The 26,595-nt window shown below is 46.3% G+C and overlaps 1 long non-coding RNA gene across 1 annotated transcript; it reads right to left on the bottom strand.

The window, feature by feature from the left end:
* Positions 1-1,391: 1,391 nt before the first annotated feature.
* On the bottom strand, positions 1,392-2,324 carry LOC115268374 (uncharacterized). Its single transcript, XR_009995722.1, has 2 exons — positions 2,084-2,324; positions 1,392-2,024 (listed from the first exon to the last, which is right to left on the bottom strand). It is a non-coding gene; the product is annotated as an uncharacterized LOC115268374 (long non-coding RNA).
* Positions 2,325-26,595: the final 24,271 nt, after the last annotated feature.

Genomic DNA, 26,595 nt, shown 5'->3' with positions numbered 1-26,595 from the left:
AAAGTGACTTTTCCCTTGAAACTTTTGAGAAATACCATTGGCTTACAAAATGTTGGTTCTTTTTACTAAGAATTTGTTAATGAAAAGGTTCACCAAGTCCTCCCAAATTGCTAGGTGAAGCTTATCATATTTGCTTTTATATATGGTAATTTTTCCCTTAAAACTTTTGAGAAATACCATTGGCTTACAAAATGTTGATTCTTTTTACTGAGAATTTGTTAATGAAAAGGATCACCAAGTCCTCCCAAATTGCTAGGTGAAGCTTATCATATTTGCTTCTAAATAAAGTCACTTTTCCCTTAAAACTTTTGAGAAATACCATTGGCTTACAAAATGTTGGTTCTTTTTACTAAGAATTTGTTAATGAAAAGGTTCACCAAGTCCTCCCAAATTGCTAGGTGAAGCTTATCATATTTGCTTCTAAATAAAGTGACTTTTCCCTTAAAACTTTTGAGAAATACCATTGGCTTACAAAATGTTGGTTCTTTTCACTAAGAATATGTTAATTAAAAGGTTTACCAAGCCCTCCCAAATTGCTAGGTGAAGCTTATCATATTTGCTTCTAAATAAAGTTACACTTTCCTTAAAACTTTTGAGAAATACCATTGGCTTACAAAATGTTGGTTCTTTTTACTAAGAATTTGTTAATGAAAAGGATCACCAAGTCCTCCCAAATTGCTAGGTGAAGCTTATCATATTTGCTTCTAAATAAAGTCACTTTTCCCTTAAAACTTTTGAGAAATACTATTGGCTTACAAAATGTTGGTTCTTTTTACTAAGAATTTGTTAATTAAAAGGTTTACCAAGCCCTCCCAAATTGCTAGGTGAAGCTTATCATATTTGCTTCTAAATAAAGTCACTTTTCCCTTAAAACTTTTGAGAAATACCATTGGCTTCCAAAATGTTGATTCTTTTACTAAGAATTTGTTAATCAAAAGGATCACCAAGTCCTCCCAAATTACTAGATGAAGCTTATTATATTTGCTTTTATATATGGTCATATGATGATCATTTTGCTAAGTCTCATCAAATGGCTAGACCAACGACTTCACTTTATGTTATTGAAATTTGTAAATTTATAGATTCAAGTTCTCCAAATTGGTGGAGCTTAAGCTTAGCATTGCTACTCCTTCCAACATTTAGATTAGTTCCGAAGGCTCAAGGGAGAAATTCCTTTTCAACTAAAATTAGCAATATAAAGGTAGACCTGGTTTTCTAAAGTCGCAAAGTAATGTTCAACATATCTACATCACATACTATTAAATTCATGGATCGTTGCTACTTGTTCATGTTCTTGTTCACGAGTAATTTCAGCTTATTTTCTGCACACATAAGCATCCATATCAAGATCCATATACATAGATATATAGCTATTTCCGATTAAAAAAAACTCCCAATCGCAAATTTTATTTAACGCAACTGAAGGATGTAATTAACAGAAGTGCCAGAAAAATTGGCTCATTTAGAGTAGTATATATAGTAGTATATTGATGCGTGCTATAGATGATCTCCGGCGGTGAAGGATGGGATGATCCACGAGTTCGCTGCACTCTACGTCGAACTGAGATAGTGGGAATGGCCGGCATGATCCTGATTCCTTATGTTGTGGCCATGCTTGATTTGATTGAACCGGAATTTCCCATATCACTGCACTGTCTCGATCTCTGATGCTTGCTTGAGGACTGCAGCAATCACTATTAAGCCGTTTGCTCCAGTTTGATTACCCATTTCCGTTGCTTGTTGCAGCCGACTCCGGAATCCAGCACCGCTTTTTACCACCTCCACCATATCACCACTCCACAGAGCGTAGTTCTGCAGTGAATAGACGGTACGGAAGGTCCGGAAGTGTTGCAGTGATGATAGCACAGACTCACAGAGAATTCTCTGTGATGATAGTGTCATGTCCCGATCGCGGATCGCAGCGTATTCATCACAGTGGCTTGGTTCCGCCGATGGAGCATCAAACATCTGGCATTCTGACAAAGTTTCAGCGGCTGCATCTCCGGTTCTGTTCAAGGGGAAAGCTGAGAGGAAGAAAAAATAGCATCTACAATGGCAATAGGCGTAATTGACAAAATCTTACCATTTTCTCTGAAAATACGGGGGTAGGTATATTTTTAACGCAAGTTATAATCAACGGAGCTGGACCATCATTGTTAAACAGGAAAAACAGACGTCACAACAAACGAGCAACTAACCTGGATACGTGTTGTGGTGGGTGAACGTCGGATTTGACATTTCAAGTACACTGTTAATGTGATTTGAATTTGTCAAAAATCAAATGCATTTAATGCATTTAATGGACATTAAATGTACATTTGGGAAGTAAGACACCCCTTGGGCTAAGCTCAACAAAATCCAACGCACCGCTTGCATAGCCATCACTGGTACAGTTCGTAGTACACCTACTTTGGCCCTAGACGCAATGCTTCACCTGCCCCGGTTAGATCAATTCATAAAAATATATTTTATTCATGTAGACACTGTTGTCAGATGAATGATGGGGAATGAATAAATAAATAAATAAATAAATCTGGAAGCAGAAAAAAAGTGCTCTAAGGTTAAACAGAACACTGCTGTCGGGAGACCTTACGGGCACCTCAGCATACTAAATGAATTTGCCATAAATCCCGCAATAGGAATCTGTAGTGACTGGATAGAAACGGTAGTCAATTATGACTTACCTTAAGATGTGATCATTCCTTCCCGCCAAGACGCATAGGAAAGGCAGCGGAAGTCAATGAAGTTACTTTCGACACCAATTTGGTGCTAAATCCACAATAATCTGACAGGCTCCGGAATCTATGGCCCTAGAACAAAAATCTCTGTCCACTTAGGACAGTGGCCCACAGTATTTCAGGTAGAAATACATGCAATAGGGCTTTTATCTAATTTTCGTCTTCCTAAGCACCGACCAATAATGATCGAGTTTTTTCTTGCACCTTGCCTAATGCCTCATTGCCAATTTGGTATCACGTAAAAATATATTGCGAAAGAACTATAATTTCCAAATAATAAATTTGAATAATTGTCACCCGAATTCTGTTTCCGTCTTGCCCACGTCTATTTCGGGCGAAACCTGAATTGAATTCCGGGCACACTTTCTACGTGACACTATGGTACAAAGGATGGTCAAAAATTATGATTTTGATCATAGGTGTTTATTCGAAAAGTCGATCGAATTCTTCGCAACGCAAATTAAATCATGTTTTCAAAGTATTATTGAACAAGAAGCGTTTAAAATAAGGTGAACGTGGCTCGAGAATAACGACCAAAGCATTTCAAATAATATTTTTGCCCACCAGATCATTTTACGCCAACACAGTGCAACGCGGAAATCATTCTCTGTGGTTGTGAAAAATGATATTCCGTATGCAGAAAATCCACGCACACTTTTGCTTACATCCTCCCTAGACGACGAAAGCTTTTGTTTAGGGGAAGACGGGGTAAGACCGCCACCCTAAGCCAAATAAATCATAACTTAAAACTAACAACGAATTACACTAGTTTTATCACAGCATATATTTTTCCAAAGTGTTAGGCATGCAAGAAAATTATCTTCCGATTTAGGGGCGATACTCACCTCGTAAGTACTGTGTAAAAAGATAGGCCAAGAAACGGTCAAGAAACGATTTTCTGTCGAAATTTCTTGAGCGGTACTCAGCTGAAACGGAAAAATCGACGAACTTGATGATCAATGATGATGGTGACAAGGGTGGTGATGATTGTGTCGATCAAGCCAGCTGTCAAATTTTCTTTTGGGAAAAATACCCTGACTAAAGCTTAGTACTCAGATCGCAAGAAATGAGGTCAAGGAAAAAAGTGCATTTTTACCAAAGTAATTTTGACAGTCGATCTTGAGAGAGAAAAAAGAAAAAAAAATCGACGAAACTCTTTGTTTACCAATCTGACTGACTTGGAATGGAACCAAGACAATCGGCAAGAACAAGCGAACTCCCCTCCCAGGAGCAGGCATGAATCAACTGATCTGGACCACAGCAAACTGGAAGATTGACCAGCAATTCGAAGCGCTCCAGCTCTATTTGACCGGTGATATTCTGAGCGGGCCAACTGGCTGTTTGCTGCAACCAGACACGATTTGTTTTAGAAAATATCCGGCTGCTGGAAAAATGTGATTTCGAATTCGAAAAGGAATTGCTTCGGGTATTCGGAAAATCCACCGGAGCCTCCTCCAGGGATTCCTCCAGGAATTCCGTAGAGGATTCTTCCCAGAAATTCCTTCGGTGATTCCTCCAGCAATTTGTGCAGATATAATTCCAGGAATTCCTCCGGGGATTCATCCTTAAAATCCTTCTAAACTTCCTCCAGGGCTTCTTCCGGGAATTCCTCCGAGGATTCTTTCAGAAATTCATCTGAAGACTCCTTCAGAAATTCCTCCAGGAATTTCATCGGTGATTCCTCCAGGAATTCCCCGGGGATTCATCCATGAAATCCTTCTAAGATTCCTCCTGGGATTCTTCCGGGGATTCCTTCAGGAATTTCTCCAAGGATTCCTTCGGAGATTCCTCCAGGAATTCCTTCGGAAATTCATCTGTGAATTCCTTCGGAGATTCATCCGTGAATTCCTTCGGAGATTCCTTCAGGAATTCCATCGGAGATTCCTCCGAGGTTTCTTCCAGAGATTCATCCATGGAAGCCTTCTAGGATTCCTCCAGGACTTTTTCCAGGGATTCCTTCAGAAATTGCTCCGGGGATGCCTTCAGAAATTCGTCCAGGGATCCCTCCGAAAATTGCATCGAAGATTCTTCCGGGAATTCCATCGGAGATTCCTCCGCGGTTTCCTCCAGGAATTCCTCCGGGGATTTCTCTAGGAATTCCTCCGGGGATTCCTCCAGGAATTCCTCCGGGGATTCCTCCAGGAATTCCTCCGGGGATTCCTCCAGGAATTCCTCCGGGGATTCCTCCAGGAATTCCTCCGGGGATTCCTCCAGGAATTCCTTCGGGGATTCCTCCAGGAATTCCTCCGGGGATTCCTCCACGAATTCCTCCGGGGATTCCCCCAGGAATTCTTCCGGGGATTCCTCCAGGAATTCCTCCGGGGATTCCTCCAGGAAGTCCTCCGGGGATTCCTCCAGGAATTCCTCCGGGGATTCCTCCAGGAATTCCTCCGGGGATTCCTCCAGGAATTCCTCCGGGGATTCCTCCAGGAATTCCTCCGGGGATTCCTCCAGGAATTCCTCCGGGGATTCCTCCAGGAATTCCTCCGGGGATTCCTCCAGGAATTCCTCCAGGAATTCCTCCGGGGATTCCTCCAGGAATTCCTCCGGGGATTCCTCCAGGAATTCCTCCGGGGATTCCTCCAGGAATTCCTCCGGGGATTCCTCCAGGAATTCCTCCAGGAATTCCTCCGGGGATTCCTCCAGGAATTCCTCCGGGGATTCCTCCAGGAATTCCTCCGGGGATTCCTCCAGGAATTCCTCCGGGGATTCCTCCAGGAATTCCTCCGGGGATTCCTCCAGGAATTCCTCCGGGGATTCCTCCAGGAATTCCTCCGGGGATTCCTCCAGGAATTCCTCCGGGGATTCCTCCAGGAATTCCTCCAGGAATTCCTCCGGGGATTCCTCCAGGAATTCCTCCGGGGATTCCTCCAGGAATTCCTCCGGGGATTCCTCCAGAAATTCCTCCGGGGATTCCTCCAGGAATTCCTCCGGGGATTCCTCCAGGAATCCCTCCAGGAATTCCTCCGGGGATTCCTCCAGGAATTCCTCCGGGGATTCCTCCAGGAATTCCTCCGGAGATTCCTCCAGGAATTCCTCCGGAGATTCCTCCAGGAATTCCTCCGGAGATTCCTCCAGGAATTCCTCCGGAGATTCCTCCAGGAATTCCTCCGGAGATTCCTCCAGGAATTCCTCCGGAGATTCCTCCAGGAATTCCTCCGGAGATTCCTCCAGGAATTCCTCCGGAGATTCCTCCAGGAATTCCTCCGGAGATTCCTCCAGGAATTCCTCCGGAGATTCCTCCAGGAATTCCTCCGGAGATTCCTCCAGGAATTCCTCCGGAGATTCCTCCAGGAATTCCTCCGGAGATTCCTCCAGGAATTCCTCCGGAGATTCCTCCAGGAATTCCTCCGGAGATTCCTCCAGGAATTCCTCCGGAGATTCCTCCAGGAATTCCTCCGGAGATTCCTCCAGGAATTCCTCCGGAGATTCCTCCAGGAATTCCTCCGGAGATTCCTCCAGGAATTCCTCCGGAGATTCCTCCAGGAATTCCTCCGGAGATTCCTCCAGGAATTCCTCCGGAGATTCCTCCAGGAATTCCTCCGGAGATTCCTCCAGGAATTCCTCCGGAGATTCCTCCAGGAATTCCTCCGGAGATTCCTCCAGGAATTCCTCCGGAGATTCCTCCAGGAATTCCTCCGGAGATTCCTCCAGGAATTCCTCCGGAGATTCCTCCAGGAATTCCTCCGGAGATTCCTCCAGGAATTCCTCCGGAGATTCCTCCAGGAATTCCTCCGGAGATTCCTCCAGGAATTCCTCCGGAGATTCCTCCAGGAATTCCTCCGGAGATTCCTCCAGGAATTCCTCCGGAGATTCCTCCAGGAATTCCTCCGGAGATTCCTCCAGGAATTCCTCCGGAGATTCCTCCAGGAATTCCTCCGGAGATTCCTCCAGGAATTCCTCCGGAGATTCCTCCAGGAATTCCTCCGGAGATTCCTCCAGGAATTCCTCCGGAGATTCCTCCAGGAATTCCTCCGGAGATTCCTCCAGGAATTCCTCCGGAGATTCCTCCAGGAATTCCTCCGGAGATTCCTCCAGGAATTCCTCCGGAGATTCCTCCAGGAATTCCTCCGGAGATTCCTCCAGGAATTCCTCCGGAGATTCCTCCAGGAATTCCTCCGGAGATTCCTCCAGGAATTCCTCCGGAGATTCCTCCAGGAATTCCTCCGGAGATTCCTCCAGGAATTCCTCCGGAGATTCCTCCAGGAATTCCTCCGGAGATTCCTCCAGGAATTCCTCCGGAGATTCCTCCAGGAATTCCTCCGGAGATTCCTTCAGGAATTCCTCCGGAGATTCCTTCAGGAATTCCTCCGGAGATTCCTCCAGGAATTCCTCCGGAGATTCCTCCAGGAATTCCTCCGGAGATTCCTCCAGGAATTCCTCCGGAGATTCCTCCAGGAATTCCTCCGGAGATTCCTCCAGGAATTCCTCCGGAGATTCCTCCAGGAATTCCTCCGGAGATTCCTCCAGGAATTCCTCCGGAGATTCCTCCAGGAATTCCTCCGGAGATTCCTCCAGGAATTCCTCCGGAGATTCCTTCAGGAATTCCTCCGGAGATTCCTCCAGGAATTCCTCCGGAGATTCCTCCAGGAATTCCTCCGGAGATTCCTCCAGGAATTCCTCCGGAGATTCCTCCAGGAATTCCTCCGGAGATTCCTCCAGGAATTCCTCCGGAGATTCCTCCAGGAATTCCTCCGGAGATTCCTCCAGGAATTCCTCCGGAGATTCCTCCAGGAATTCCTCCGGAGATTCCTCCAGGAATTCCTCCGGAGATTCCTCCAGGAATTCCTCCGGAGATTCCTTCAGGAATTCCTCCGGAGATTCCTCCAGGAATTCCTCCGGAGATTCCTCCAGGAATTCCTCCGGAGATTCCTCCAGGAATTCCTCCGGAGATTCCTCCAGGAATTCCTCCGGAGATTCCTCCAGGAATTCCTCCGGAGATTCCTCCAGGAATTCCTCCGGAGATTCCTCCAGGAATTCCACCGGAGATTCCTCCAGGAATTCCTCCGGAGATTCCTCCAGGAATTCCTCCGGAGATTCCTCCAGGAATTCCTCCGGAGATTCCTCCAGGAATTCCTCCGGAGATTCCTCCAGGAATTCCTCCGGAGATTCCTCCAGGAATTCCTCCGGAGATTCCTCCAGGAATTCCTCCGGAGATTCCTCCAGGAATTCCTCCGGAGATTCCTCCAGGAATTCCTCCGGAGATTCCTCCAGGAATTCCTCCGGAGATTCCTCCAGGAATTCCTCCGGAGATTCCTCCAGGAATTCCTCCGGAGATTCCTCCAGGAATTCCTCCGGAGATTCCTCCAGGAATTCCTCCGGAGATTCCTCCAGGAATTCCTCCGGAGATTCCTCCAGGAATTCCTCCGGAGATTCCTCCAGGAATTCCTCCGGAGATTCCTCCAGGAATTCCTCCGGAGATTCCTCCAGGAATTCCTCCGGAGATTCCTCCAGGAATTCCTCCGGGGATTCCTCCAGGAATTCCTCCGGGGATTCCTCCAGGAATTCCTCCGGGGATTCCTCCAGGAATTCTTCCAGGAATTCCTCCAGGAATTCTTCCAGGGATTCCTCCAGGAATACCTCCAGGAATTCTTCCAGGAATTCCTCCAGGAATTCTTCCAGGAATTCCTCCAGGAATTCTTCCAGGAATTCTTCCAGGAATTCCTTCAGGAATTCCTCCAGGAATTCCTCCAGGAATTCTTCCAGGATTTCCTCCAGGAATTCTTCCAGGAATTCCTCCAGGAATTCTTCCAGGAATTCTTCCAGGAATTTCTCCAGGAATTCTTCCAGGAATTTCTCCAGGAATTCTTCCAGGAATTCCTCCAGGAATTCTTCCAGGAATTCCTCCAGGAATTCTTCCAGGAATTCCTCCAGGAATTCTTCCAGGAATTCCTCCAGGAATTCTTCCAGAAATTCCTCCAGGAATTCTTCCAGGAATTCTTCCAGGAATTCCTCCAGGAATTCTTCCAGGAATTCTTCCAGGAATTCCTCCAGGAATTCTTCCAGGAATTCCTCCAGGAATTCTTCCAGGAATTCCTCCATGAGTTCTTCCAGGAATTCCTCCAGCAATTCCTCCAGGAATTCTTCCAGGAATTCTTCCAGGAATTCTTCCAGGAATTCTTCCAGGAATTCTTCCAGGAATTCTTCCAGGAATTCTTCCAGGAATTCTTCCAGGAATTCTTCCAGGAATTCTTCCAGGAATTCTTCCAGGAATTCTTCCAGGAATTCTTCCAGGAATTCCTCCAGGAATTCTTCCAGAAATTCCTCCAGGAATTCTTCCAGGAATTCCTCCAGGAATTCTTCCAGGAATTCCTCCAGGAATTCCTCCAGGAATTCTTCCAGGAATTCCTCCAGGAATTCTTCCAGGAATTCCTCCAGGAATTCTTCCAGGAATTCCTCCAGGAATTCTTCCAGGAATTCCTCCAGGAATTCTTCCAGGAATTCCTCCAGGAATTCTTCCAGGATTTCCTCCAGGAATTCTTCCAGGAATGCCTCCAGGAATTCTTCCAGGAATTCTTCCAGGAATTCTTCCAGGAATTCTTCCAGGAATTCTTCCAGGAATTCTTCCAGGAATTCTTCCAGGAATTCTTCCAGGAATTCTTCCAGGAATTCTTCCAGGAATTCTTCCAGGAATTCTTCCAGGAATTCTTCCAGGAATTCTTCCAGGAATTCTTCCAGGAATTCTTCCAGGAATTCTTCCAGGAATTCTTCCAGGAATTCTTCCAGGAATTCTTCCAGGAATTCTTCCAGGAATTCTTCCAGGAATTCTTCCAGGAATTCTTCCAGGAATTCTTCCAGGAATTCTTCCAGGAATTCTTCCAGGAATTCTTCCAGAAATTCTTCCAGGAATTCTTCCAGGAATTCCTCCAGGAATTCTTCCAGGAATTCCTCCAGGAATTCTTCCAGGAATTCCTCCAGGAATTCTTCCAGGAATTCCTCCAGGAATTCTTCCAGGAATTCCTCCAGGAATTCTTCCAGGAATTCCTCCAGGAATTCTTCCAGGAATTCTTCCAGGAATTCCTCCAGGAATTCTTCCAGGAATCCCTCCAGGACCCCGGACCCCCACAATCCTTAATCCTGGCCTGAATTCTACCAAGACTTCTGCCTGATATTCCTCCATGATTTCTGCGTGGAATTTTTCCAGTATGTCATCCTGGCATTCCAATCTATTTGTAAAATTCACCGATGGAAATCCTTGAAGAAATTTCTGAAGAAATCCCGAAAGGAGTACCTAAAGAAATCTAGAAAGAAATTTCTTTAAAACGCCAGAAGCAATTTCTGGAGAAATCCCAGAAGCGATTTCTGCAGAAATCCCAAAAGGAATTCCAGAAAACATCCTGGAAGAGATTTCTGTAAGAATCCCCGAAAGAATTTCTGGAACAATCCCCGCAGGAATTCCTGGAGGATTCGCAGAAGGAATTTCTGGAGGATTCCCAGAAGAAATTACTTGAGATACTTCCGATGGAATTCCCTGAACAACGGAAGAATTATTTGAGGCGTCTCCAAAGAAATTCGGTGAGAAATCCCGAAAGTAATTCCTGGAGGAATACCCGAAGGAATTCCTGGACGAATCTCCGAAGAAATTGGATTTAGAGAAATTCGTTGAGAAATCCCTAAAGGAATTCCTGGGGGAATACTCGAAGAAATTCCTGGAGGAGTCTCCGGAGGAATTCCTGGAGGAAACCCCGGAGGAATCTCCGATGGAATTCCCGGAAGATTCTCCGGTGCAATTTTCGGAGGAATCTCCGAAGGGATACTGGAAGAATTTCTGAAGGCATCCCCGGAAGAATTTCTGAAGGAATCCCCGGAAGAAGTCCTGGAGGAATCCTAGAAGGTTTCTATAGATAAATCTCTGAAAGAAACCCCGGAGGAATCTCCGATGGAATTCCTGGAGGAATCCCCGGAGAAATACCTGGAGGAATCCCCGGAGGAATTCCTGAAAGAATTCCTGGAGGAACTCCTGGAAGAATTCCTTGAGGAATTCCTGGAGGAATTGCTGGATAAATTCCTGGAGGAATTGCTGGATGAATTCCTGAACGAATTCCCGGAGGAATTCCTGGAGGAATCCCCGAAAGGAATTCCTGAAGAAAACCCCGAAGGAATTCCTGGAGGAATCTCCGAAGGAATTTCTGGAGGAATCCCCGAAGGAATTCCTGGAGGAATTCCTGGAGGAATTTATGGAAGAATTCTTGGAAGAATTCCTGGAAAAATTCCTGGAGCAACTCCTGGAAGAATTCCTAGAATTTCTTGAGGAATTCCTGGATGAATTCCTGGAGGAATTGCTGGATGAATTCCTGGAGGAATTGCTGGAAGAATGCCTGGATGAATTCCTGAACGAATTCCCGGAGGAATCCCTGGAGAAATTCCTGGAGGAATCCTCGAAGGAATTCCTGGAGGAATCCCCGAAGGAATTCCTGGAGGAATCCCCGAAGGAATTCCTGGAGGAATCCCCGAAGGAATTCCTGGAGGAATTCCTGGAGGAATCCCCGAAGGAATTCCTGGAGGAATCCCCGAAGGAATTCCTGGAGGAATCCCCGAAGGAATTCCTGGAGGAATCCCCGAAGGAATTCCTGGAGGAATCCCCGAAGGAATTCCTGGAGGAATCCCCGAAGGAATTCCTGGAGGAATCCCCGAAGGAATTCCTGGAGGAATCCCCGAAGGAATTCCTGGAGGAATCCCCGAAGGAATTCCTGGAGGAATCCCCGAAGGAATTCCTGGAGGAATCCCCGAAGGAATTCCTGGAGGAATCCCCGAAGGAATTCCTGGAGGAATCCCCGAAGGAATTCCAGGAGGAATTCCTGGAAGAATTCTTGGAGGAATTCCTGGAAGAATTTCTGGAGGAAATCTTGGAGGAATTCCTGGAAGAATTCCTGAAGGAGCTCCTGGAAGAATTCCTGGAGGAACTCCTGAAAGAATTCCTGGAGGAACTCCTGGAAGAATTCCTGGAGGATTTCCTGGAAGAATTCCTGGAAGAATCCCCGGAGGAATTCCTGGATGAATTCCTGGAGGAATTGCTGGATGAATTCCTGGAGGAATTGCTGGAAGAATTCCTGGATGAATTCCTGAACGAATTCTCGGAGGAATCCCTGGAGGAATCCCCGAAGGAATTCCTGAAGGAACCCCCGAAGGCATTCCTGGAGGTATCTCCGAAGGAATTCCTGGAGGAATCCCCGAAGGAATTCCTGGAGGAATCCCCGAAGGAATTCCTGGAGGAATCCCCGAAGGAATTCCTGGAGGAATCCCCGAAGAAATTCCAGGAGGAATTCCTGGAAGAATTCCTGGAGGAATTCCTGGAAGAATTCCTGGAGGAATTCTTGGAGGAATTCCTGGAAGAATTTCTGGAGGAATTCTTGGAAGAATTCCTGAAGGAGCTCCTGGAAGAATTCCTGAAGGAATTCCTGGAGGAATTCCTGGAGGTATTCCTGGAGGAATTCCTGGAGGTATTCCTGTAAGAATTCCTGGAAGAATTCCTGGAGGAATTCCTGGAAGAATTCCTGGAGGAATTCCTGGAGGAATTCCTGGAGGAATTCCTGGAAGAATTCCTGGAGGAATTCCTGGAAGAATTCCTGGAGGAATTCCTGGAAGAATTCCTGGAGGAATTCCTGGAAGAATTCCTGGAGGAATTCCTGGAAGAATTCCTGGAGGAATTCCTGGAAGAATTCCTGGAGGAATTCCTGGAAGAATTCCTGGAGGAATTCCTGGAAGAATTCCTGAGGGAATTTCTGGAAGAATTCCTGGAGGAATTCCTGGAAGAATTCCTGGAGGAATTCCTGGAAGAATTCCTGGAGGAATTCCTGGAAGAATTCCTGGAGGAATTCCTAAAAGAATTCCTGGAGGAATTCCTAGAAGAATTCCTGGAGGAATTCCTAGAAGAATTCCTGGAGGAATTCCTGGAAGAATTCCTGGAGGAATTCCTGGAAGAATTCCTGGAGGAATTCCTGGAAGAATTCCTGGAGGAATTCCTGGAAGAATTCCTGGAGGAATCCCCGAAGGAATTCCTGGAGGAATCCCCGAAGGAATTCCTGGAGGAATCCCCGAAGGAATTCCTGGAGGAATCCCCGAAGGAATTCCTGGAGGAATCCCCGAAGGAATTCCTGGAGGAATCCCCGAAGGAATTCCTGGAGGAATCCCCGAAGGAATTCCTGGAGGAATCCCCGAAGGAATTCCTGGAGGAATCCACGAAGGAATTCCTGGAGGAATCCCCGAAGGAATTCCTGGAGGAATCCCCGAAGGAATTCCTGGAGGAATCCCCGAAGGAATTCCTGGAGGAATCCCCGAAGGAATTCCTGGAGGAATCCCCGAAGGAATTCCTGGAGGAATCCCCGAAGGAATTCCTGGAGGAATCCCCGAAGGAATTCCTGGAGGAATCACCGATGGAATTCCTGGAGAAATCCCCGAAGGAATTCCTGGAGGAGTCACGAAGGAATTCCTGGAGGAATCCCCGAAGGAATTCCTGGAGGAATCTCCGAAGGAATTCCTGGAGAAACCCACATGAGGAGTTCGTGGAGGAATTCCAGAAAGAATCTCCGGAGGCATTCCTGAAAGAATGCCCGGAGGAATTCTAGGATGATTTTTTTGAGGAATTACTGGTGCAATCCTCGGATGAATTCCTGGAGGTATTCCTGGAGGAATTCCTGGAGGAATTTCTGGAGGAATTCCTGGAAGAATCTCTGGAGGAATCCCTGATGGAATCCTCTCAAGAATTCGTGGTGAAATGGAATTTCAGGAGGAATTCCCTGAGGTTTTTTTTGGGGAATCACAGATAGAAATCTTGGAAAAATCACAAACTCAAATACTGGTTTTGAAATCCTAGAAGAAAAATTAGGACGAAATCTCAGAGAGAACTTTTAGGCGAATTCCAAAACTGCTGGAAATATTTGAAGGAATTGCTAAGAATTCACAACAGCTTCCGGAAAAAAAACAGGAAGAATCCCAGAAAGAAACTCCGGAGGAACTCTTGGAGGTTTGCCAGAAAGAGCTCCCGGAGGAATTCCCGTACTAATCACTAATCAACACCACTTCATTTTGAAAATAGTTGCTCCCCACACTCAATTTGTATGATTTGTAACAAGTTCCGGCGTCTCATCCAGTGGTCCGTTCTAGCAACAGCTAACCGCAGTGTTCCGGTGATGGTTCCATAGAAATGTAGGCATTAGAATCCGGCAGAAACATCATCTAAATTCACACCAGCAGCAGCCGCTCTATGTTGTTTACATCTCGCACTTCGCACAAAATCCGAACAGCGCGAGAAACGTCACTTTTCCTTGCGGAATAATTGGTCAGGCTATTTTTCCCAAAAGAAAAATTGACAGCTGGCTTGATCGACACAATCATCACCACCCTTGTCACCATCATCATTGATCATCAAGTTCGTCGATTTTTCCGTTTCAGCTGAGTACCGCTCAAGAAATTTCGACAGAAAATCGTTTCTTGACCGTTTCTTGGCCTATCTTTTTACACAGTACTTACGATGTGAGTATCACCCCTAATTATTCCGCAAGGAAAAGTGACGTTTCTCGCGCTGTTCGGATTTTGTGCGAGGTGCGAGATGCAAACAACAGAGAGCGGCTGCTGCTGGTGTGAATTAAGATGATGTTAGCGGCGTCGGTGGTGTAGTGGTAAGCGTGGTTGCCTCTCACCCCAGTCGGTCTAGGTTCAATCCTAGTCGACGCCGTCGGTATTTCTGAGACAAAAATATCTGATCACGCCTTCCCTCGGATAGGAAGTAAAGCCGTAGGTCCCGGCCCATGTGTTGATGGGTTCGATATGTAGGGTGTCAGGTGTGTGTGGATGTCTCCCTGACCGTCCGTGTTTAGGCTTAGTACCAGAAATAGGCGGACGTTAAACTAGAGCTGATGCCGAACGGTGTCGGCTCGCCAGAAATAAGAAGAAGAAGAAGATGATGTTTCTGCCGGATTCTAATGCCTACATTTCTATGGAACCATCACCGGAACACTGCGGTTAGCTGTTGCTAGAATGGACCACTGGATGAGACGCCGGAACTTGCTACAAATCATACAAATTGAGTGTGGGGAGCAACTATTTTCAAAATGAAGTGGTGTTGATTAGTGATTAGTACGGGAATTCCTCCGGGAGCTCTTTCTGGCAAACCTCCAAGAGTTCCTCCGGATTCTATCTGAGATTCTTCCTGATTTTTTTCCGGAAGCTGTTGTGAATTCTTAGCAATTCCTTCAAATATTTCCAGCAGTTTTGGAATTCGCCTAAAAGTTCTTTCTGAGATTTCGTCCTAATTTTTCTTCTAGGATTTCAAAACCAGTATTTGAGTTTGTGATTTTTCCAAGATTTCTATCTGTGATCCCCCAAAAAAAAAACCTCAGGGAATTCCTCCTGAAAATCGTATTGTTAAGCGGATTCCACCAGGGATTCCTCCAGAGATTCTTCCAGGAATTCCTCCAGAAATTCCTCCAGGGATTCCTCCAGGAATTCATCCTGGAATTCCTTCGGGCATTCTTTCAGGAATGCCTCCGGAGATTCTTTCTGGAATTCCTCCACGAACTCCTCCAGAGATTGCTTCAGGAATTCCTCCAGGGATTCTTCCAAGAATTTCTCCAGGGATTCCTCCGGGAATTCATCCATAGATTCCTCCAGGAATTCCCCTGAAAATTCTTCCAAGAATTCCTCTGGGTATTCTTTCAATAATTTCCAATAATTCCTATTGAAATTCCTTCAGGGATATCTCCAGGAATTCCTTCTGAGATTCCTCCAGGTATTCCTTCGGGGATTCCTCCAGGAATTCCCTCGGGGATTTCTCCAGGAATTCCTTCGGGGATTCCTCCAGGAATTCTTTCGGGGATTCCTCCAGGAATTCCTTCGGGGATTCCTCCAGGAATTCCTTCGGGGATTCCTCCAGGAATTCCTTCGGGGATTCCTCCAGGATTTCCTTCGGGGATTCCTCCAGGAATTCCTTCGGGGATTCCTCCAGGAATTCCTTCGGGGATTCCTCCAGGAATTCCTTCGGGGATTCCTCCAGGAATTCCTTCGGGGATTCCTCCAGGAATTCCTTCGGGGATTCCTCCAGGAATTCCTTCGGGGATTCCTCCAGGAATTCCTTCGGGGATTCCTCCAGGAATTCCTTCGGGGATTCCTCCAGGAATTCCTTCGGGGATTCCTCCAGGAATTATTTCGGGGATTCCTCCAGGAAATCCTTCGGGGATTCCTCCAGGAACTCCTTCGGGGGTTCCTTCAGGAATTCCTTCGGGGATTCCTCCGGGAATTCGTTCAGGAATTCATCCAGGAATTCTTCCAGCAATTCCTCCAGGAATTCATCCAGCAATTCCTCCAGGAATTCCTCCAGAAATTCCTCCAGGAATTTCTTCGAAGATTCCTCCAGGAATTCCTTCGGAGATTCCTCCAGGAATTCCTTCGGGGGTTCCTTGAGGAATTCCTTCGGGGGTTCCTTGAGGAATTCCTTCGGGGATTCCTCCAGGAATTCTTCCAGGAATTCCTCCAGGAATTCTTCCAGGAATTCCTCCAGGAATTCTTCCAGGAATTCCTCCAGGAATTCTTCCAGGAGTTCCTGCACGAATTCTTCCAGGAATTCCTCCAGGAATTCTTCCAGGAATTCCTCCAGGAATTCTTCCAGGAATTCCTCCAGGAATTCTTCCAGGAATTCCTCCAGGAATTCTTCCAGGAATTCCTCCAGGAATTCTTCCAGGAATTCCTCCAGGAATTCTTCCAGGAATTCCTCCAGGAATTCTTCCAGGAATTCCTCCAGGAATTCTTCCAGGAATTCCTCCAGGAATTCTTCCAGGAATTCCTCCAGGAATTCTTCCAGGAATTCTTCCAGGAATTCCTCCAGGAATTCTTCCAGGAATTCCTCCAGGAATTCTTCCAGGAATTCCTCCAGGAATTCTTCCAGGAATTCCTCCAGGAATTCTTCCAGGAATTCTTTCAGGAATTCCTCCAGGAATTCCTCCAGGAATTCTTCCAGGAATTCCTCCAGGAATTCTTCCAGGAATTCCTCCTGGAATTCTTCCAGGAATTCCTCCAGGAATTCTTCCAGGAATTCCTCCAGGAATTCTTCCAGGAATTCCTCCAGGAATTCTTCCAGGAATTCCTCCAGGAATTCTTCCAGGAATTCTTCCAGGAATTCTTCCAGGAATTCCTCCAGGAATTCTTCCAGGAATTCCTCCAGGAATTCTTCCAGGAATTCCTCCAGGAATTCTTCCAGGAATTCCTCCAGGAATTCTTCCAGGAATTCCTCCAGGAATTCTTCCAGGAATTCCTCCAGGAATTCTTCCAGGAATTCCTCCAGGAATTCTTCCAGGAATTCCTCCAGGAATTCTTCCAGGAATTCCTCCAGGAATTCTTCCAGGAATTCCTCCAGGAATTCTTCCAGGAATTCCTCCAGGAATTCTTCCAGGAATTCCTCCAGGAATTCTTCCAGGAATTCCTCCAGGAATTCTTCCAGGAATTCCTCCAGGAATTCTTCCAGGAATTCTTCCAGGAATTCCTCCAGGAATTCTTCCAGGAATTCCTCCAGGAATTCTTCCAGGAATTCCTCCAGGAATTCTTCCAGGAATTCTTCCAGGAATTCCTCCAGGAATTCTTCCAGGAATTCCTCCAGGAATTCTTCCAGGAATTCCTCCAGGAATTCTTCCAGGAATTCCTCCAGGAATTCCTCCAGGAATTCTCCCAGGAATTCTTCCAGGAATTCCTCCAGGAATTCTTCCAGGAATTCCTCCAGGAATTCTTCCAGGAATTCCTCCAGGAATTCTTCCAGGAATTCCTCCAGGAATTCTTCCAGGAATTCCTCCAGGAATTCTTCCTGGAATTCTTCCAGGAATTCCTCCAGGAATTCTTCCAGGAATTCCTCCAGGAATTCCTCCAGGAATTCTTCCAGGAATTCCTCCAGGAATTCTTCCAGAAATTCCTCCAGGAATTCCTTCGGGGATTGCTCCAGGAATTCCTTCGGGGATTCCTCCAGGAATTCCATCGGGGATTCCTCCAGGAATTCCATCGGGGATTCCTCCAGGAATTCCTTCGGGGATTCCTCCAGGAATTCCTTCGGGGATTCCTCCAGGAATTACTACGGGGATTCCTCCAGGAATTCCTTCGGAGATTCCTCCAGGAATTCCTTCGGGGGTTCCTGCAGGAATTCCTTCGGGGATTCCTCCAAGGATTCCTCCGGGAATTCGTTCAGGAATTCATCCAGGAAATCTTCCAGCAATTCCTCCAGGAATTTATCCAGCAATTCCTCCAGGAATTCATCCAGGAATTCCTCAAGGAATTCTTCCAGGAATTCTTCCAGGAGTTCCTCCAGGAATTCTTTCAGGAGTTCCTCCGGGAATTCTTCCAGGAGTTCCTCAAGGAATTCTTCCAGGAGTTCCTCTAGGAATTCTTCCAGGAGTTCCTCCAGGAATTCTTCCAGGAGTTCCTCCAGGAATTCTTCCAGGAGTTCCTCCAGGAATTCTTTCAGGAGTTCCTCCAAGATTTCTTCCAGAAGTTCCTCCAGGAATTCTTCCAGGGGTTCCTCCAGGAATTCTTCCAGGAGTTCCTCCAGGAATTCTTCCAGGAGTTCCTCCAGGAATTCTTCCAGGAGTTCCTCCAGGAATTCTTCCAGGGGATCCTCCAGGAATTCTTCCAGGAGTTCTTCCAGGAATTCTTCCAGGAGCTCCTTCAGGAATTCTTCCAGGAATTCTTTCCAGAATTCCTCCAGAAATTCTTCCAGGAGTTCCTCCAGGAATTTTACCAGGAATTCCTCCAGGAATTCTTCCAGGAATTCCGCCAGGAATTCTTCCAGGAATTCTTCCAGGAATTCCTCCAGGAATTCTTCCAGGAATTCCTCCAGGAATTCCTCCAGGAATTCTTCCAGGAATTCCTCCAGGAATTCTTCCAGGAATTCTTCCAGGAATTCCTCCAGGAATTCTTCCAGGAATTCCTCCAGGAATTCTTCCAGGAATTCCTCCAGGAATTCTTCCAGGAATTCCTCCAGGAATTCTTCCAGGAATTCCTCCAGGAATTCTTCCAGGAATTCCTCCAGGAATTCTTCCAGGAATTCCTCCAGGAATTCTCCCAGGAATTCCTCCAGGAATTCTTCCAGGAATTCCTCCAGGAATTCTTCCAGGAATTCCTCCAGGAATTCTTCCAGGAATTCCTCCAGGAATTCTTCCAGGAATTCCTCCAGGAATTCTTCCAGGAATTCTTCCAGGAATTCCTCCAGGAATTCTTCCAGGAATTCCTCCAGGAATTCTTCCAGGAATTCCTCCAGGAATTCTTCCAGGAATTCTTCCAGGAATTCCTCCAGGAATTCTTCCAGGAATTCCTTCAGGAATTCTTCCAGGAATTCCTCCAGGAATTCTTCCAGGAATTCCTCCAGGAATTCCTCCAGGAATTCTCCCAGGAATTCTTCCAGGAATTCCTCCAGGAATTCTTCCAGGAATTCCTCCAGGAATTCTTCCAGGAATTCCTCCAGGAATTCTTCCAGGAATTCCTCCAGGAATTCTTCCTGGAATTCTTCCAGGAATTCCTCCAGGAATTCTTCCAGGAATTCCTCCAGGAATTCTTCCAGGAATTCCTCCAGGAATTCTTCCAGAAATTCCTCCAGGAATTCCTTCGGGGATTGCTCCAGGAATTCCTTCGGGGATTCCTCCAGGAATTCCATCGGGGATTCCTCCAGGAATTCCATCGGGGATTCCTCCAGGAATTCCTTCGGGGATTCCTCCAGGAATTCCTTCGGGGATTCCTCCAGGAATTACTTCGGGGATTCCTCCAGGAATTCCTTCGGAGATTCCTCCAGGAATTCCTTCGGGGGTTCCTGCAGGAATTCCTTCGGGGATTCCTCCAAGGATTCCTCCGGGAATTCGTTCAGGAATTCATCCAGGAAATCTTCCAGCAATTCCTCCAGGAATTTATCCAGCAATTCCTCCAGGAATTCATCCAGGAATTCCTCAAGGAATTCTTCCAGGAATTCTTCCAGGAGTTCCTCCAGGAATTCTTTCAGGAGTTCCTCCGGGAATTCTTCCAGGAGTTCCTCAAGGAATTCTTCCAGGAGTTCCTCTAGGAATTCTTCCAGGAGTTCCTCCAGGAATTCTTCCAGGAGTTCCTCCAGGAATTCTTCCAGGAGTTCCTCCAGGAATTCTTTCAGGAGTTCCTCCAAGATTTCTTCCAGAAGTTCCTCTAGGAATTCTTCCAGGGGTTCCTCCAGGAATTCTTCCAGGAGTTCCTCCAGGAATTCTTCCAGGAGTTCCTCCAGGAATTCTTCCAGGAGTACCTCCAGGAATTCTTCCAGGAGATCCTCCAGGAATTCTTCCAGGAGTTCCTCCAGGAATTCTTCCAGGAGCTCCTTCAGGAATTCTTCCAGGAATTCTTTCCAGAATTCCTCCAGAAATTCTTCCAGGAGTTCCTCCAGGAATTTTACCAGGAATTCCTCCAGGAATTCTTCCAGGAATTCCTCCAGGAATTCTTCCAGGAATTCTTCCAGGAATTCCTCCAGGAATTCTTCCAGGAATTCCTCCAGGAATTCTTCCAGGAATTCCTCCAGGAATTCTTCCAGGAATTCCTCCAGGAATTCTTCCAGGAATTCCTCCAGGAATTCTTCCAGGAATTCCTCCAGGAATTCTTCCAGGAATTCTTCCAGGAATTCCTCCAGGAATTCTTCCAGGAATTCCTCCAGGAATTCTTCCAGGAATTCCTCCAGGAATTCTTCCAGGAATTCCTCCAGGAATTCTCCCAGGAATTCCTCCAGGAATTCTCCCAGGAATTCCTCCAGGAATTCTTCCAGGAATTCCTTCAGGAATTCTTCCAGGAATTCCTCCAGGAATTCTTCCAGGAATTCTTCCAGGAATTCCTCCAGGAATTCTTCCAGGAATTCCTCCAGGAATTCCTCCAGGAATTCTTCCAGGAATTCCTCCAGGAATTCTTCCAGGAATTCCTCCAGGAATTCCTTCGGGGATTGCTCCAGGAATTCCTTCGGGGATTCCTCCAGGAATTCCATCGGGGATTCCTCCAGGAATTCCATCGGGGATTCCTCCAGGAATTCCTTCGGGGATTCCTCCAGGAATTCCTTCGGGGATTCCTCCAGGAATTACTTCGGGGATTCCTCCAAGAATTCCTTCGGAGATTCCTCCAGGAATTCCTTCGGGGGTTCCTGCAGGAATTCCTTCGGGGATTCCTCCAAGGATTCCTCCGGGAATTCGTTCAGGAATTCATCCAGGAAATCTTCCAGCAATTCCTCCAGGAATTTATCCAGCAATTCCTCCAGGAATTCATCCAGGAATTCCTCAAGGAATTCTCCCAGGAATTCTTCCAGGAGTTCCTCCAGGAATTCTTTCAGGAGTTCCTCCGGGAATTCTTCCAGGAGTTCCTCAAGGAATTCTTCCAGGAGTTCCTCTAGGAATTCTTCCAGGAGTTCCTCCAGGAATTCTTCCAGGAGTTCCTCCAGGAATTCTTCCAGGAGTTCCTCCAGGAATTCTTTCAGGAGTTCCTCCAGGATTTCTTCCAGGAGTTCCTCCAGGAATTCTTCCAGGGGTTCCTCCAGGAATTCTTCCAGGAGTTCCTCCAGGAATTCTTCCAGGAGTTCCTCCAGGAATTCTTCCAGGAGTTCCTCCAGGAATTCTTCCAGGAGATCCTCCAGGAATTCTTCCAGGAGTTCCTCCAGGAATTCTTCCAGGAGCTCCTTCAGGAATTCTTCCAGGAATTCTTTCCAGAATTCCTCCAGAAATTCTTCCAGGAGTTCCTCCAGGAATTTTACCAGGAATTCCTCCAGGAATTCTTCCAGGAATTTCTCCAGGAATTCTTCCAGGAATTCCTCCAGCAGTTTTTCCAGGTATTCCTCCAGGAATTCTTCCAGGAGTTGCTCCAGGAATTCTTCCAGGAATTCTTCCAGGAATTCTTCCAGGAGTTCCTCCAGGTATTCTTCTAGGAGTTCCTCCAGGAATTCTTCCAGGAGCTCCTTCAGGAATTCTTCCAGGAATTCTTCCCAGAATTCCTTCAGAAATTCTTTTAGGAATTCCTCCAGGAATTCCTCCAGGAATTTTTCCAGGAATTCCTCCAGCAGTTTTTCCCAGGAATTCCTCCAGGAATTCTTAAAGGAATTCTTCCAGGAATTCCTCCAGGAATTCTTCCAGAAATTCTTCCAGGAGTTCCTCCAGGAATTCTTCTAGGAGCTCCTCCAGAAATTCTTCCAAGAACTCCTCCAGAAATTCTTCCAGGAATTCCTCCAGGAATTCCTCCAGGAACTCCTCCAGGAATTCCTCCAGGAATTCTTCCAGGAATTCCTCAAGGAATTCCTCCAGGAATTCCTCCAGGAATCCTTCCAGAAATTCATCCAGGAATTCCTTCGGGAATTCCTCCAGGAATTTTTTTGGAGATTCCTCCAGGAATTCCTTTGGGGGTTCTTTCAGGAATTCTTCCAGGGATTCCTCCGGGAATTCGTTCAGGAATTCATCCAGGAATTCTTCCAGCGATTCCTCCAGGAATTCATCCAGCAATTCCTCCAGGAATTCATCCAGGAATTCTTCCAGGAATTCTTCCAGGAGTTCCTCCAGGAATTCTTCCAGGAGTTCCTCCAGGAATTCTTCCAGGAGTTCCTCCAGGAATTCTTCCAGGAGTTCCTCCAGGAATTCTTCCAGGAGTTCCTCCAGGAATTCTTCCAGGAGTTCCTCCAGGAATTCTTCCAGGAGTTCCTCCAGGAATTCTTCCAGGAGTTCCTCCAGGAATTCTTCCAGGAGTTCCTCCAGGAATTCTTCCAGGAGTTCCTCCAGGAATTCTTCCAGGAGCTCCTTCAGGAATTCTTCCAGGAATCCTTCCAAGAATTCCTCCAGAAATTCTTCCAGGAATTCCTCCAGGAATTCCTCCAGGGGCTCCTCCAGGAATTTTTCCAGGAATTCCTGGAGGAATTCTTCCAGGAATTCCTCCAGGAGTTTTTCCAGGAATTCCTCCAGGAATTCTTGCAGGAATTCCTCGAGGAATTCTTCCAGGAGTACCTCCAGGTATTCTTCCAGGAGTTCCTCCGGGAATTCTTCCAGGAGTTTCTCCAGGAATTCTTCCAGGAGCTCCTCCAGGAATTTTTCCAGAAATTCCTGGAGGAATTCTTCCAGGAATTCCTCCAGGAATTCCTCCAGGAATTCCTCCAGAAATTCTTCCAGGAATTCCTCCAGGAATTCCTCCAGGAATTTTTCCAGGAATTCCTCCACGAATTCTTCCAGGAGTTTTTCCAGAAATTCTTCCAGGAGTTCCTCCAGGAATTCTTCTAGGAGCTCCTCCAGGAGTTCTTCCAAGAATTCCTCCAGAAATTCTTCCAGGAATTCCTCCAGGAATTCCTCCAGGAATTCCTCCAGGAATTCCTCCAGGAATTCCTCCAGGAGTTCCTCCAGGAATTCTTCCAGGAGCTCCTTCAGGAATTCTTCCAGGAATTCTTCCCAGAATTCCTCCAGAAATTCTTACAGGAATTCCTCCAGGAATTCCTCCAGGAATTTTTCCAGGAATTCCTCCAGGAATTCTTCCAGGAATTCCTCCAGGAGTTTTTCCAGGAATTCCTCCAGGAATTCTTCCAGGAATTCTTCCAGGAGGTCCTCCAGGAATTCTTCCAGGAGTTCCTCCAGGAATTCTTCCAGGAATTCCTCCAGGAATTCTTCCAGGAATTCTTCCAGGAGTTCCTCCAGGAATTCTTCCAGGAATTCTTCCAGGAGTTCCTCCAGGAATTCTTCCAGGAGTTCCTCCAGGAATTCTTTCAGGAGCTCCTTCAGGAATTCTTCCAGGAATTCTTCCCAGAATTCCTCCAGAAATTCTTCCAGGAATTCCTCCAGGAATTCCTCCAGGATTTCTTCCAGGAATTCCTCCAGGAATTCTTCCAGGAATTCCTCCACGAGTTTTTCCAGGAATTCCTCCAGGAATTCTTCCAGGAATTCTTCCAGGAGTTCCTCCAGGAATTCTTCCAGGAATTCCTCCAGGAATTCTTTCAGGAGTTCCTCCAGAAATTCTTCCAGGAGTTCCTCCAGGAATTCTTCTAGGAGCTCCTCCAGGAATTCTTCCAAGAATTCCTCCAGAAATTTTTCCAGGAATTCCTCCAGAAATTCTTCCAGGAATTCCTCCAGGAATTCCTCCAGGAATTCCTCCAGGTATTCCTCCAGGAATTCCTCCAGGAGTTTCTCCAGGAATTCTTCTAGGAAATCCTCCAGGAATCCTTCCAGAATTTCGTCCAGGAATTCCTTCGGGGGTTCCTTCAGGAATTCTTCCAGGGATTCCTCCGGGAATTCGTTCAGGAATTCATCCAGGAATTCTTCCAGCAATTCTTCCAAGAATTCCTCCGGGGATTCCTCCAGGAATTCCTCCAGGAATTCTTCCAGGAATTCTTCCAGGAGTTCCTCCAGGAATTCTTCCAGGAGTTTCTCCTGGAATTCTTCCAGGAGTTCCTCCAGGAATTCTTCCAGGAGTTCCTCCAGGAATTCTTCCAGGAGCTCCTTCAGGAATTCTTCCAGGAATTCTTCCAAGAATTCCTCCAGAAATTCTTCCAGGAATTCCTCCAGGAATTCCTTCGGGGATTCCTCCAGAAATTCCTTCGGAGATTCCTCCAGGAATTCCTTCGGGGTTTCCTTCAGGAATTTCTTCGGGGATTCCTTCAGGAATTCCTCCAGGAATTCTTCCAGGAATTCCTCCAGGAATTCCTCAAAGAATTCTTCCAGGAGTTCCTCCAGGAATTCTTTCAGGACTTCCTCCAGGAATTATTTCAGGAATCCCTCCGGGGATTCCTCTAGGTATTTCTCCGGGGATTCCTCCAGGAATTCCATCGGAGATTCCTCCGGGGTTTCTTCCAGCAATTTATCTATAGAAACCTTCTAGGATTTCTCCAGGACTTCTTCCGGGGATTCCTTCAGAAATACTTCCGGGGATGCCTTCAGAAATTCTTCCAGGATCCCTTCGGAGATTCCTCCGAAAATTGCATCGGAGATTCCTCCGGGGTTTCCTCCAGGAATTCCTCCGGGGACTCCTCCAGGAATTCTTTCGAGTATTCCCCCAGGAATTCCATTAGGGATTTCTCAACGAATTTCTCAAAATCCAATTTCCTCGGAGATTCGTCCAGGAATTCCTTCGGGTATTCCTCCAGGAATTCCTTTCGGGATTTCTCAACGAATTTCTTTGGAGACGCCTCAAATAATTCTTCCGTTGGGGGAATTCCATCGGAAGTATCTCAAGTAATTTCTTTTGAGAATCCTCCAGAAATTCCCTCTGCGAATCCTCCAGAAATTCCTTCGGGGATTCTTCCAGAAATCTCTTCCAGGATGTTTTCTGGAATTCCTTTTGGGATTTCTCCAGAAATCGCTTCTGGGATTTCTCCAGAAATTGCTTCTGGCGTTTTTAAAGAAATTTCTTTCTGAATTTCTTTAGTTACTCCTTTCGGGATTTCTTCAGAAATTTCTTCAAGGATTTCCATCGATGAATTTTACAAATACTTTGGAATTCCAGGATGACATACTGGAAAAATTCCACGCAGAAATCATGGAGGAATATCAGGCAGAAGTCTTGGTAGAATTCAGGCCCGGATTAAGGATTGTAAAGGTCCGTGCCAGAGTGGATGTGGAGGCCTGGATGTGGGGCCCGGCCCCCCTTAGATCCAGCCCTGAGGAATCCCAAGAGAAATACCAGGATAAATTCCTGAAGGAATTGATAGATGATTCCCTTGAGGAATTTCTGGAGAACTTCCCGAGAGAATCCCATTAAGGATTCTTTAAGGAATCTCTGGAGGAATAATCCTGGAAAAATCCTTGGAGGTATTCCCTTAAGAATCCCCGGAGAAATTCCTAAGGAATCCCTGGAGGAATTCCGGGAGGAATCCCTTGAGGACTTCCTGAAAGAATCCCATGAGGGATTTCTTATGGAATACCTGGAGGAATCTCTTGAAGAATCCCTAGAGGAATTCCTTGACAAATCCCTGGAAGAATTAAGGGAGAATTCCCTGGAGAAATTCCGGAAGGAATTTCTGGAAGACTTCCTCGAGGAAATCCATGAGGGATTTCTTCAGGAATTCCTGGATAAATCTCTAGAGGAATTTCTGGAAGACTTCCTCGAGGAAATCCATGAGGGATTTCTTCAGGAATTCCTGGAGAAATCTCTAGAGGAATTCCTGAAGAAATCCCTAGAGGAATTCCTGGAGAAATCCCAAAAGAAATTCCTGGAGAAATCTCTAGAGGAATTCCTGGAGAAATCCGTAGAGGAATTCCTGGAGAAATCTCTAGAAGAATTCTTGGAGAAATCCCTAGAGAAATTCCTGGAGAAATCCCTAGAACAATTCCTAGAGAAATCTCTAAAAGAAATCCTGGAAAAATCCCTGGTGAAATTCCTGGAAGAATACTTGGAGGAGTTCTTGGAAGAATCTCTGGAGGAATTCCGGGAGGAATCCTGGGGGAAATCCCTGGAGGAATTCCTGGAGAAATTTCTGGAGGAACTCCTGGAGGAATCTCTGGAGGAATTCCTGGAGAAATTCCCGAAAGAATTCCTGGTGAAATTCCCGAATGAGTTCATGGAGAAATTAATTGGAGGAATCCCCGAATAAATTCTTGGGAGAAACCCTGCAGGAATTCATGGAGGGATCCCTGGAGGAATTCTCGAAGGAATTCCTGGAGAAATTACCGGAAGAAATCGTGGTGAAATTCCTGAAGGAATTCATGGAGGAATCCCTGGATGAATCCCTGGAGAAATTCCTGGAAGAACCCCTGACGGAATTCCTGGAAGCATCGAGGAATCCCTGGATGAATCCCTGGTGAAATTCCTGGAAGAATTCCTGGAGGAATTCCTGGAAGAATTCCTGGAGGAATTCCTGGAGGAATTCCTGGAAGAATTCCTGGAGGAATTCCTGGAAGAATTCCTGGAGGAATTCCTGGAAGAATTCCTGGAGGAA

This window comes from Aedes albopictus, chromosome 3 (genome assembly GCF_035046485.1).
Source record: "Aedes albopictus strain Foshan chromosome 3, AalbF5, whole genome shotgun sequence".
NCBI classification, from domain to species: Eukaryota; Metazoa; Arthropoda; class Insecta; order Diptera; family Culicidae; genus Aedes; species Aedes albopictus.
Note: the sequence above shows the minus strand (reverse complement) of the source record. Positions and strands in the feature narration are given on the sequence as shown.